Below are 12,314 nucleotides of genomic sequence, written 5' to 3' on the forward strand. Positions count from 1 at the left end.
TTGTTACTACACTGTAAATGTACTTTCTTCATTTCCACTGTATAACTTTGTGTCTTACTTTTGTGTATCCTTTTGTTGTTGTTTTTCCAGGCTGTGATTGAAATGGGATATTCGTGGATCAGTCCACTAACCCAATCAAAAACTAACAGTTTGGTTTATTAAAAAAACTTTCAATGTAGACACAGGCATACCTGCAAAATGATTTAATAGAAGGCTTCAGGTAGTCATTTATATAAAGCAGCAAAGCACTGGATGATTGGAACTAAACTGTATCTTTAGAAGAACAGACACTTGCAATTTGGTTTAAGGACTATGTCATGCACATGTTTTTTCTCATAATAAGGTATTCCACCTGCAGAACTTGGTTGACACAATGCCTTTCCTGACTGTTGCTGTAGCCAGCATGGAAATAAAGTATGTCCTACACTAATTTAGGCAGTGAGGCTTTATGGGTGTCCATCTTTATATAATAGTAGAACATTGCGGTTCCAGGAAACATTATATGGGGCCATTTTAGAATTTTTCAAAAAACAAAATAACCTGCTCTTTGACATCAAAGAACTGTGTAATTCAATGTTCTACATGGTGATGGGTTTATTAACTCCATAGGTGTGTACTAGGCTAATGGCCCTGGAGCCTTTCCAAGCGTAGCCCATAGGATTACCCTGGCATCGTGCCACCCGACCTTAGTTCCCAGTGCCTCTGTCGAGAAAAGCCACTAGAGTGAATTTTCCATCCACTCACCAAGATTTCTCTTGAAGAGGGCCAGTGAGGTTCTCTGCTTGGCATGTATGGGAAGTCTATTCCATAACATGGGCAGTCTCTGGGTTATGAATCTGTTCCTCCAGCATGTTCTGTTGATTGTGGTAATAAGGTTGAGGTCTGTGGAGGATGTGGTGCGGAAGGATTGGGATTTCTTTAGATGTAGCATTTCTAACAGAGCTGAGTCAGACATGGCTTTGTAAGTCAAGCAGAGATCGTCTCTAAGTAAGCGATATCAGACAGAGAATAGTTGGGAGATTTTTGAGTCTGTCCATATAGGACAGATGTTTAAGGCCTAGGATCCTCTTTGTGAGGTACTTTTATGGCCTCTCCAGTTGTTGCAGGCATTTAGTGAGGTACATGCCAAGTGGGGCATTGTACTCAATGATTGGCCTAATGAGGGAAGAGTAGAGGGAGACAATGACCTCTTTCTTCCTGGATGCAAAACCCTTAGTAATGAGATGTGCCACATATAAGGACTTTCTGACCGCAGTGGCAATGTGGTGCTCAGAGAGGCTGCTGTCAACCTGTGTTCCCAGATCTCTTATAATGCCTTCTGTGTTCAGTGGACTACCATTGATGTGGTAATTCATGGGAACCAGGTTTTTCCCAAAGGGAATGACAGAATGTTTTTTTGGCATTGAGCTTAAGGCCATGGTTCTGACACCAGTTGTTGGTCTCAGTAAGGCCTTTCTGTAGGATGTCAACATCACTTGGGGAGTTAATAATAACTCCCAACTTGCAATCATCTGTGAACTTTATCAGCCAGAGTCCCTTCGTGTTGGCCTGGACTTGATATAAGGGTTGATGCCTAGGTTAGTGAGTTTTTCTATGATTCCTGAGTGGGGAATGGTAACAAAGGCCTTGGCCAGATCAAGGTAGGCTGTATGAACCACCTTGCCTTCATCCACAGCTCTGGTGACTGACAACGAAGTTGACCAAGTTGAGCAGGCATGATCTACCCTTCACAAAACCAAACTCTGTGGGAACCAGAGTTTGGAGATTCCCTATATCTTTGTTTATTAGGTCCACGATGATGCGTTTCGTAGCTTTGCATATCAGACTCGTCAGGCTAAGGGGACAGTAGTTCACAGGGTGTGTAGTCACTCCTCCTTTGTGGAGAGTGATGACTGTAGCAGTGCGCCATTCGGTAGGGACAAAGCCTGAGGTGAGCCTGGGATTGAACAGGGCATACAGGTGAGGTGCCAGTTCACGTAGAACACAGCCAGGGATATTGTCAGGTCCCATAGAAGCTGTATTCTTGGCCTTGGACAGTGCTGTTTTAACCTGTGCAGCAGTAATACTGGGTGCCTGGCAATCTGCTGGTATTGTGACTGGTCCTTTGGATGGGGGGAGGGGTAAAGTTGGCACTGAATCTGTCGGCCAGTATATTGGCAATATCTGTTGGCTCGGTATAGGAGGTACCATTGTGCAGTAGCTCACAGCAAGTCTGGGTATTGCTGTGGAGATTCTTTAAATAACTATAGAAGGCCTTGTGGTTGTCTTTACTATCTGCTGCAATTCTGTTTTCATAGCTAGCTTTAGAGGATTTGATGAGGGATCTCCACTTTTTGTTGAGACTAATAAGGGAATTTTTCCAGTCTTGGGACTTCACCTTATTCTGCATCAGTTTCCTTCTTCTGTTGTAGAGTTTGTTTATCGCAGGGAACCACCATATTGGCTTCCTTTTTTGGAGGAGAGCGTCTTGGTTCTGTTGAGTATGGCAAGATCCATGCATTTGTGTACATGTCTGGTGTACGATTCGGCGGTCATGCAACTATTCTCCATTTGCATGGGTGCTGTGAAGTTAGCCACCTCTGTTTTTAGGAGCCCAAAGTTAGCTTTGGAGAAGTTTTTCATGGTGGTTACCTTTGTGGGGGGTGGGGGGTGGGAGGGATGTGGATTTCCAAAGTGATTAGTTTGTGGTCGGATCTAACCAGGGAGGAGTTGACTATTGTTGTAGAGCAATAGTCACCGATATTAGTAACGACCAGGTCAAGGATATTGCTACCTCTAGTGGGGGTAAGAATGAGCTGGTCCAGGGCATTGGGATTAATGAATTCCAGGAAATGTTGGGCAGGTGTTTTGGTACATGAGTAGCTTTCCCAGTTAATGGGGGGGGGGTAGTTGAAGTCGCCCAGTATGAGAGTGTTAGGTTGGACCCTAATATTCTCCAGGGTGCTTAGGAACGTGGAGTGTGAGTCTTAGGACATGGTCGGGGACCTATAACAGGCTACGACCTGAATCTCTGTCTTACCCAATGTTAGCTGCATCTGAAGTATCTCCGTTATGTTGGGGCTACCCGTCTGGAGGTGTGCGCATCCTTTATGGAATATGGAAACACCACCGCCTTTGGAGATTCGGTCCAAGTTCTGGGGCCGGAAGGGGTGGAGTGAGTTATACCAGGTAGTGCATGAGTGATAGTCCATGAGGTTCTTACATGAAAATTTGAGGTAAAATGTGATACCATACCTTTAATTCTCCCTACCCAAGGCTGGTGTTCATTTTTTGTCAGTTTTTATTTGGCAAGGCTATACATCAGTGAGGTGGTGGGTAGACTTCTTTCCTCCACCTCCCTGAAGTAAAAAATACCACTTGAATAACTGGTAAGAATATCAGAATATTTAAAGAAACACACTAATTCTGATATCCATTGTATTACTGTGACTTCAGTTCTAAATGTGTCCCACTTTTGTATGCTATTAGGCTAGTAAAAAGTATATTTGACATGTCAAAGCATCTTTTCTTTCTTTCTTTATTTATTGACATTTGATTACTGTGAAACTCGATCTGGGTAGAAGCCCATTTTCAGCTGATGCCCAGGAAGAAAAGCTCCAAGTTATTACAAAACATTTTAAGAACAGTAATTTTACAATCTTCAAATATATCAAAATCATCTGCAGTTTAAATAATTAAAACAAATTAGACATAATACAAAAAAACATTGCTTTAAGAATCAGTACAAATGATGTCAGTCATTTAATATTTATATAAATGTTACACAGTTTTAAGAGAAATTAAAGGTAAGTTAGTCTAATACAAACAGGAATTGCAGTATGAAGTGAGGGAGAAACGGGCTTATGGTATTTTTAGAGAAAAAGTCAGGGAAGAGAATTTGATGGAAGTAAAGGAAGTAAGTGAAGAAGGGAGAGTAAGGAGGTAAAAGGAATGAAAAGGTACTTGTTCACATTTAAGGATATAGTTTATCCCGGTTTTGAGCAAGAACAGAGAGAGAGAGATTTTAATAACTAGAAAGTCTTTCAGAGTGGTTTTGAAAGATGGGAAGGAGAATGACGGATACAGGTAAGGTGTTCCAGGCCTTAGCAACCTTGTACAAGTACAGACAGCGCCCAGCAGATTTGACAGGTTTATAGACAAGACAGGGTCACTCGATTGCGGTGACTGACTGGGAACATAGTTGTATGGAATGTTTTTTAGTGCTGGACAGGCAGATGGATGCTGGATAATTTTAAAGGTGGTAAGAGCCTGTGTGTATACAGTGGATATAAAAAAGTGTACACACCCCTGTTAAGCCAGGTTTTGTGATATAAAAAATGAGACCCCAATAAATAATTTCAAATCTTTTCCCACCTTTAATGTGACCTATAACCTGTACAATTCAATTGAAAAACAAATCTGTTAGGGGAAAAAATATAAAAAATAAAAAACATACAATAAGCTGGTTGCATAAGTGTGCACACCCTTAAACTAATACTTTGTTGAAGTACCTTTTGATTTAATTACACCATTCAGTCTTCTTGGGTAGGAGTTTATCAGCATGGCACATCTTGACTTGGCAATATTTGCCCACTCTTCCTTGCAAAAGTGCTACGAATCTGTCAGATTGTGAGGGCATCTCTTGTGCACAGCCCTCTACAGGTCACCCCACAAACTTTGTATTGGATTTAGGTCTGGGCTCTGGCTGGGCCATTACAAGACTTGAATTTTCTTCTGGTGAAGCCATTCTTTTCTTGATTTGGATGTATGCTTGGGGTCATTGTCATGTTTAAAGGTAAAATTCCTCTTCATCTTCAGCTTTCTAGCAGACGCCTGAAGGTTTTGAGCCAAAAGTGACTGGTATTTGCAACTGTTCATAATTCCCTCCACCTTGACTAAAGCCCAAGTTCCAGCTGAAGAAGAAACCCCCCGACGCATGATACTGGCACCACCATGCTTCACAGTGGGGATGGTGTTCCTTGGTGATGCGAAGTGTTGTTTTTGGGCCAAACTTACCTTTTGGAATTGTGGCCAAAAAGTTCAACCTTGGTCTCATCACATAACACATTTTCCCACATGCTTTTGGGAGCCTTGATGTATTGTTTTGTAAATTTTAGCCAGGCCTAGATGTTTTTCTGTATAAGAAAATGCTTCCATCTTGCAACCCTACCCCATAGTCCAGACATATGGAGAATATAGTACAAAACCAGTACTTGCCAGAAATTCTTGCAGCTCCTTCAGTGTTGCTGTAGGTTTCTTGGCAGCTTCACTGACCAGTTCCCTCCAAAACTGATAAAAAGACTAGATGGAATGTCCAGTTCTTTGCAACGTCACTGTTGTCCCATATTTTCTCCACTTTCTGATAACTGTCTTCACTGTGTTCCATGGTATATCCAATGCTGTGGAAAGTTTTTGTACCCTTCTCCTGACTGATACCTTTCAACAATGAGAGCCCTTTGATGCTTTGTAAGCTGTCTGTGAACCATGGCTTTTGCTGTGGCAGGCAACTGAGTAAATGTCAGGAAAGTCCTACTAGACAGCTGAACTTTATTTGGGGTTAATCAGAGTCTTTCTAATTGATGGCAGGTGTGTTCCCAAGAAGACTGAATGCTGTAATTAAATCAAAAGGTTCTTCAACAAAGTATTAGTTTAAGGGTGTGCACACTTGTGCAACCAGCTTATTGTACTTTTTTATTTTTTATATTTTTTCCCCTAACAGATTTGTTTGTTTTTCAATTGAATTGTACAGGTTATAGGTCACATTAAAGGTGGGAAAAGTTTTGAAATGATTTATTGTGGTCTTAGTTTTTTTTATCACAAAAGCCTGTCATTTTAACAGGGGTGTGTACACTTTTTATATCCACTGTATGTTAGTTGATGAGACAGTTCTAACCATTTTAGGCTTTTCAGTGCTTTACAGTGGTGGGTTCTGAAGGGGGTACTGGCTGCAAATTTGGCAGATTTGTTGTAGTGTTGTTCAAGTTTTAATTTTTGTGAAGCTTGGAGGTTAGTAAGGATGAGAGTGCCATAAAAAGTTTGGGGGGGGGGTGACAAGTAATGGCAAGTTTAGTTTTAGTTGCGTCTATGAGAAAGTTTTTGGCTCTGTAACGCATCTCTAGATTTTGGTGAGTTTTTCTTATGCAGTTTTGTATATGGAGGTTGACTGTAAGATTATCTATCATCACCCCTAATAATTTGCTAGGGGAGGTAACTTCAACGGCTGTATTATTTTGATAAAAGTGAAATAACAGTCCGACCACCAAGTCTGGTTGCATAAAATCAAGAGTAAGCAAGCATACGATAAAACACAGGTTTAATAAGTACTTATTAAATCTGTGTTTTTATCATATTCCTGCTTGCTGTTGATTTTATGCAACCAGCCTTGGTGGTCTGTCTGTTGTTTCACTTTTATCTGGGTCTCTTTTTTGCAGGCCGACCTTTTAGTCGTTACAATATATCAAAAGCAAAATAATACTAGTATTTTATTTTATTTTACATTTGTTGACTGGGATAGTCCGACTGGATACATGTCCATTTTCAGGGGAGGCCCGGGGAGAAAAGCTCCAAACATTAAAACATTACAGTGAAATTAAGCAAGAACATTAAAAACAATTCTTGTCAGAGATAGCTGAATCTTGTATGGTTACAGACAATCAGATATAAGCAGCTAGGTATTACTTACAATTCTGTTTTGTGTACTATAGTATAGGAGGAGTTAGTCTGGATTCTGGCAGGGGCAAAGCCAGTGCGTCATGAAATACTTTTTCAGATTTTTCTTGAATTAGTTTAGTGACAGTTCTAGTGTTAGATCAGCTGGAAGTGAATTCCAAATTTTGCCTACCGAGTTAGAAAACAACCAGCTAAGTTGTTAGTTTTCAGTGTTTGAATTAGTTGCTTGTTAGAAGATCGCAGTGGGCTAGTGTTCCTGTAGGGATAAATGATGTTTTTAAGTGCAGGGGTATTATCTGGTTGGTTGAGAATTTTGTGGGCTACTATAGGTTGATTGTACTGAAGTGAGCTAGTCAATTCTAGCCATCCTAGAGGTTTAAGGTTTTGATAGTGGTGAGCTCTAAGTAGAGCCAGTGGCAAATCTAGCAATGTGATTATAACAGCTTGAGAGTTTGCAGAGTTCAGAATTGTTCAAGTTAGTAATAATGGAGGAGCCATAGAAAAGGGCAGAGAGAAGATGAGTGCAGGCAATGGCAGTCCTTGCTAGTGGGGTAAAGAAAGGTTTATTTTTATATAGGGAGCCCAGTTTTTTATTAATGGTTTTAATGGTTTGATATGCACATCAATTTTAAAGTTATTATCAATAGTTACTCCTAAGAGTTTAGTATGGTTATCTGGGGAAATAACAGTTCCATTATTAAAGGAAATCGTAAAGGAAAGTGGTGTTGACCTGTGAGTGGGGGAGAAAAGTAGTAGTTTATTTTTAGGGTTCAAGAGCAAATGACAGCATGAGCGCCAGTTCTCAACTGTGTTAAATGTTTTCTGGGATAGCGTATGCAGGTCAGATGGGGTGGAGGCTGAGCAGATCAACGTGGAATTGTCTGTGTATTGTATGCATGTAGCATCTGGAGTGGCAGAGTAAAGGTCATTAATAAAGATTGAAAAGAGAAGATGTCCTAAGATAGAGGCCTGGGGAACTCCAAGGGTGAGGGGTAGTAGAGTAGATAAATTTCCCTCCCATAGGACAGCCTGTTGTCTGCCATTCAGATAGGATTGAAGCCATTGGATGGCATGGTTATTCAAGGAAATGGATTTCAAAGTGGCAGTGAGTAGTAGCTGGTTGACCATATCAAAGGCTTTGGATAGGTCGTAGAATAGGGCTGATGATAGTTTGTTATTACGGTTATGATTTATGACATCTGAGAAAAAGAGGAGGGCAGAGGAGGTACTATGGTGTGGCCTAAAGCCATGCTGAGAGTTAGCCAGCAGATTGCTGTGTATGAGATAGTGCAAGAGTTATTTATGAATGCATTTCTCCATTATTTTGGCCAATGGTGAAAATATGGCGGTGGGTCTATACTTTGATAGTTCTGTGGAATTGCACCTTTGTGAAGTGGTATGACATGGAAAGTTTTCCAAATGGAGGCTTCAGATATGGTTCTATTGATCAAGACTTAGACTGGATAAGCTATGACATCAAAAACAACAAACAGGAAGGCGACAGCCGAATCTAAAGAACTACAACAAAATGTATTAAACTAATTTATTCAATGCTTTTCGTTTGCCTTAAGATACAAACTTCTTCAGATACAATGTATAAACTTTAAAATAACTCATTTAAAAAAAGTTCTCATCATGTGACAAATACGCCCAATCAAAAACTTCCTATTACTTCAATACCTCCCTCTCTTAAAACAGAATGCCTCAGTTATTCATTGCCCACTATAACATTTTTAACAAAACCAAAGTGGTGCAGGTATATAACTACAAGCTCCATAAAAATAATCACTTAAAGATATGCATAAACATGTATAAAATGTAAGCAGATGCAAAAACTACTGAAAACATATACATAAAAACTTGCATGAATTCATTAATTGGTCATAATAATACCATAAAGCGTAGTTGATATAAACACAGACTTAAGTTTTACCACACATCTACATACATTGTATCTGAAGAAGTTTGTTTCTTAAGGCAAACAAAAAGCGTTGAATCAATTTGTTTAATACATTTTGTTGTAGTTCTTTAGATTCAGCTGTCGCCTTCCTGTTTGTTGTGTTAAGTTTAGTTTGTGTGGCCGTAGGTGTTCATTAAGCGATAACATCTGCAGCTCTTTGTGGGTACTCTGCCGGTAGAAGATCTGCAGATAGGGTGGTCAGTTTTAGTTTTTTAAGCAGGGATCGGATAAGTGAGATAGGGACTGGTTGGAAACTTAAGGGGAGATGGGTAGTGGGTGAGGTTAACATAGAATTAGTGCTTGTGGGTGTTAGCTAGCTAGCAAGGGTCTGGACAGTCTCGGTAAAACAGCTATTAAAGGTGTTGGCGATCTCTTCTGGAAATTTATGGGTAGAAGTGGAAGGGGTAGGAGTGGTGGATTGTCCTGGATGTAGGAGTTTATTTATACCGGCCCAAAACTTTTGAGGTTTATTTTGATGTCTAGATTATAATAGTACTTTTTTTGTCTAGCAGAATATTTTTTTTTGTGTCATTACGAAGCTGCCGATATCGCAGATGGTCTTGAGGGGCTTTGGTGCCACGTCAGGTGGCTCATATTTTATTTCTAAGTTTAATCTTTGCTTTGGTATCCTTTCTAAGCCAGGGTGCACTTTTTGTTTTAGTTCTAATGGTACGTGCAGGGGCATGAGAGTCAAGTTTGGCAAGAAATTTAGTATTAAAGAATACTACAGCTTCATCAAGTGGCAGCCATTTTAGGATTAACCAGTTACATGCTTTTAGTTCATTTTGGAAGCTGGCGGGATTGAAGTTCTTATTATTTCTAATAGTTTTGTGAGTGGGCTGGTGGGGATCATCACTTTTATGTCTGATAGGTTAGAGAGTGATCACTGCAGTCATCAGGGAGGTTAGAGAGTGATCACTGCAGTCATCAGGGAGGGTTCCACCTTTATACATATGTGGATGACTATTGACAAGTATCCAGTCTAGGATGCTTTCTTTTTTATTGGGTTTACTGATCCTAGTGGGGGAGGATATAATTTGTGTAAACCCATATAGATTTATATGGGTGGAACAGGATTCTAAGGAGTATGAGTCTCAGTCTATATTGAAATCTCCAAGCACAGTGGTTTCCTGGGGGTGGTTGTTAACCATTGGAGTATGTCTTCTAGGAGGTTCATAGGTAGGTACTAGGCTATCGGCCCAAGGGCCTACGTAAGCCTAGCCAGCAAGGTACCATAGCTTACGCCACCCAAGAAAGTTATTTTCCTGTGCCACTGTCCAGCAGAGACACATAAGATGTTAGTTTTATTGCCTGGGGGAATACAGCTACAGACAATATTTATATATTTGTATTTGTTAATTTGTAGTTTGGTGAGAAGAATTTCAGCTTTATCAAAACTGGGTGGTGGAAGGGGTTCTCTAGTAACTTTTAGTGTATTTTTATACATTACAGCTACCCCATCTACCTTTTATAGTACAGCTGTCAGTTTTTATTATTTTATATTCCAGAGGTAGAATCTCATTGTCTTTAGTTGTGGGCTTTAGCCAGGTTTCATTGAGACAGAGTATATCTGGGGAATGGACATCTAAGAGAGCATGTAGGCTGTGGACTTTGTTTATACTTCTGATATTTAGGTGAAAGGCTAGGAGTGAACTAGGGGGCCTGCTTGGTGGTATAGTGCTATTGGGATTGAAAGCTTGGGAGTCAGTGTCCACAGCAGTGGTTGGGCCAGGGTTTGGGTGAATGTCTCCGTCTGTTAACAGGTTATAGTGTAGACTGACTAAGAGTTTTAGAAGTTTATTTATTAGTTTTTGATATTGTTTGATTCTGGGGTTGAAAATTTTTAATCTAATAGGGTGACAGGATACAGGAGAAGAGGAGTCAGATAAGAGGGGGATGGTTAAATGAGGTACTGGATAGAGTTTTGGTGTAGAGGTTTGGTACTTTGGGTAGTGGAATCATAGATAGTACTGATTTTCATAAGTGGAATGGAGGGTATAGAGTGAGCATTAGAGGAAGTAGGCAAAAGAGTAGTGGCTTTGTTAGTGATACTTTTGTTGCTAGGTGATACATTTTAAAGGATTATAGTTTGAACAGGGTATTGTAAGAAGAGAAGGGGAAGACTGGGTTTAGGAGGGGAGTGACCGTTGATGTGTGAGGTGGTGGTTGGATGTAAAGAAAAGGGGTGTGACCATGCAAGTGTAAATGTAGCAGTACTGGGGGTGGGTGGGATATGGGGGTAGGGTGAGATGCAGAGAGAGCCCGAGCGTAGCGGGGCTTTAGCCAGCCCACAAGATAGCTAGAGCCTTAGCTTGCAAGGTAAGATGTTTTGCTTACAATGTAACAACTTTAGGGGATGATTATTTTCGTTGCACAGGGTTCTTCTGTCATAGTGTGCCTTTCATGGCGGGAGCAGTAGAAGAGGGATTTACCTAGTAAAGGTTATATATCTGTTAGTACTATTCCACACTAATTCCAGCCATTAACCCTATCAGACACCTACACAGTCACCTTATCCTGCATCAGTTGTGCCTTTAACATATATTACATTTTAGAAGATTTAAACACAGTTTATAACACATGCGCTCACTAGATAGAGCTTTTGAGCAGTAAACAGTACGGTCACTCACGGGCATTTACCCGAACTGTGTGTTTGAACAGTTAGTTGCATCAGAAGTAACACGTTTAACCAAATAGCATTTGAGAGGCAAATCTAATACAAACTCTGTAATTAATTGTATAAAATAAAGCTTTTATACAATAATTTACATACCATGGTAAGGGAAGGTTGCCGACTGCGTCCAGGAGTACTGGGGCAGTTTAAAAATGGTGGTTCCAACAATGGGATAAGTGACCTTGTATCATTAGCTGGGGGCATTTACCCGAACTGAGTGTTTGAACAGTTAGTTGCATCAGAAGTAACACGTTTAATCAAATAGCATTTGAGAGGCAAATCTAATACAAACTCTGTAATTAATTGTATAAAATAAAGCTTTTATACAATAATTTACATACCACGGTAAGGGAAGGTTGCCGACTGCGTCCAGGAGTACTGGGGCAGTTTAAAATGGTGGTTCCAACAAGGGGATAAGTAACCTTGTATCATTAGCTGGGGGGAGGTGGAAACTAGTAGCTGATAGGCTTATAGAAAGCCCACAAGATAGCTAGAGCCTTAGCTTGCAAGGTAAGAAGTTTTGCTTACAATGTAACAACTTTAAGGGTTTAAGGGATGTTTAGTTTATTTTAGTACATATAGAACTTTTGCTTACAATGTAACAACTTTAGGGGATGTTTAGTTTCTTTTAGTACGTATTCTTTCAGTTAGCCAATTTTAAGGGAAAGTATTGGATTTAAGGGACTTTAGGGACTGACTGGCAGTGCTTTAGACCCCGTTTGGCAAGTTTTTAAGTAAAAAACTAGCTAGGTAGTAACCTTGACATTCTTTTGGTATGTAGGGACTAGCAGAGAATTTTCGGTACTTGCGTATTATTGCAACCACATTCTGAATGACTCAGTCTGCAGCTGTGCTTATGTTGCGGACATTTACTGGCTGTATAATGTCATTAAAACCAACAAATTCATTACTAGAGCGAAATGGTAAGTGAATCACTGCGGTTTTACCTGCCGGCAAAACTGTTTTATTAAAGGATGTTTAAAATCCCGAGTGGTAATAAGAATCGGTGGTGAATTACGTTTTCTAAGGCTG

This window comes from Protopterus annectens, chromosome 5.part0 (assembly GCF_019279795.1).
Source record: "Protopterus annectens isolate FY-2018-M chromosome 5.part0, PAN1.0, whole genome shotgun sequence".
NCBI classification, from domain to species: Eukaryota; Metazoa; Chordata; order Ceratodontiformes; family Protopteridae; genus Protopterus; species Protopterus annectens.